This window comes from Cyprinodon variegatus, unplaced genomic scaffold (genome assembly GCF_000732505.1).
Source record: "Cyprinodon variegatus isolate N-32 unplaced genomic scaffold, C_variegatus-1.0 Scaffold447, whole genome shotgun sequence".
NCBI lineage: Eukaryota > Metazoa > Chordata > Actinopteri > Cyprinodontiformes > Cyprinodontidae > Cyprinodon > Cyprinodon variegatus.
The window spans coordinates 658,069-659,896 of record NW_015150900.1 but is presented as its reverse complement, the minus strand read 5'-3'; positions in this window follow the sequence as shown (position 1 = coordinate 659,896).

The following is a 1,828-nucleotide window of genomic DNA, read 5'->3' as shown; positions in this document are numbered from 1 at the left end:
CGAGATAAAAAGTTATGAAAATGTAGTTTCAAATTTTTTTTTTTTTTGTCCAAAAAGGAAAGAACGTTTTAATTTACCCTAAGCAAGTCGTTTCCAGGAAAAATACTTTTCTATCATGAATCCAGAAGCTAACTTTAACAAGCTAACGTTAGCTAACCATCAACAGTTATCATTCAAACAGCTGCAGGTTATCTGAAATGTGAAAAAGTTTTTTTTTTCCCTTACAAAACCTGTCAAAATACTTTAGTTTACTTTATAATACGTTATTATAAAAATGTTAAATGACAGATTCTGACCTAGCCAAAGGGGATAGTTTGTTACCCATCTTTCTTGTTACCCTGACTGCGCGTCTTATTTGACTTGGTTAAAAATGATAGTATTTGTAAATTGCAGCAAGCTAATTATTGAAACACGTAGATATTGATATAATTTAATATTTATTTAGCTAAAGAAAGGATGTAGAAAAGACCAGTCTAAATCATTGTGACATGGCAGTGAGACCACATTTTGTTTTTGTTTTTTGGTCAAAATTTGTGTTGCGCATTTGGCTTTGACTGAACGTCACTTAACCCCTATTCTAGAGCACAATGGCTGTGTCCAGTGTTGCCAACTCCTCAGCAAGGAAAGTAGCTATTGGCCGTGCTAGAAGTCGTGGAATACGTCATTGCCTAATTTGCATATTATATTTTTCAAAATTTTCTTTTTTCCCTTGTGGTCCACTAAGGAGCTAAAAATCATGGTAAAACATAAACATTTTGAACCGTAACATTTTTGACATTACATTTACATTAACTATCTAAATGGAGCAAAAAAGACTACAAAGAGTCAATGACCATGTGAGCAAATGGTAATGGTAATTATTTTAATTTATTTATTTTTTTAAACTAATAAGATTTCCCTTCACACAGGCTGTGTTTGCCAGCTCACAGAAAGAGTGGGTCATCGTCATGTCGGTCAAGGCTCTCTATGGCAGGTTTAGCAACTGAGGGAGCTGACTCCAGAGTGATCAACCTGCGCTGTCAATCCCGGCACGTGCGCGCGGTTCATTTGCAGTCTGGACACTGAGGGTAAACATGCTGTGGATCTGACTGTAGCGCTGAGTGGGACTCCTGCTGAAGTGGGAGAACGGGGTTGGGATGGGGGGAGGCGCCCCACGGCAGACACCAGAAAAGTCGCTAGATTTGTCGCTTTTTTGAAAAAGAGTCGCTGGAGGGGTCTGAAAAGTTGCTAAATATAGCGACAAAGTCACTGAGTTGGCAACACTGTGTGACCTTTTGGATCACTACTTTTCGCTTGTTCACGTGACTCCGTCAGCGCTCCCTGCTGTCACTGCCCGATCCCTCCTGGAAGCACGATCTGTCCTGCGCATCCGCGAACAGATATAGAATCAGGTGTCCATAAATACTGTAATTATTGTACTAAAACTACTACTACTGCTACTTATTTCTATCCTTAACTCACTTAACGCTAATACACATCTTTAAAAAATGTTTTATGACCTTTGTGAGACAAATGTTATGGTTTTTACATTTTCTTCATTAAACTGCTTCTCTGACGTCATCACCAGGCATGCTCAGAGCAGTCCCGCAAAATATAATTAAACCATGTTTATCTGCATTTTAGTTTTTTCTTTGTTTAGATTAGCACTTTATAGCATAAGATTAAAACGTAACGAAAACATAAAACTCAAAAAGACTAGGGCAGTTTCTCAATTCACGAGAACGCGAGTACAGACTCGCGTTCTCGTCAAGTCCGGTCTTGGCAAGAACACAGGAAAGTCTGGACTTGGCGAGAACGGGAGCATGCAGCATAAATCTGGGTCAATTGG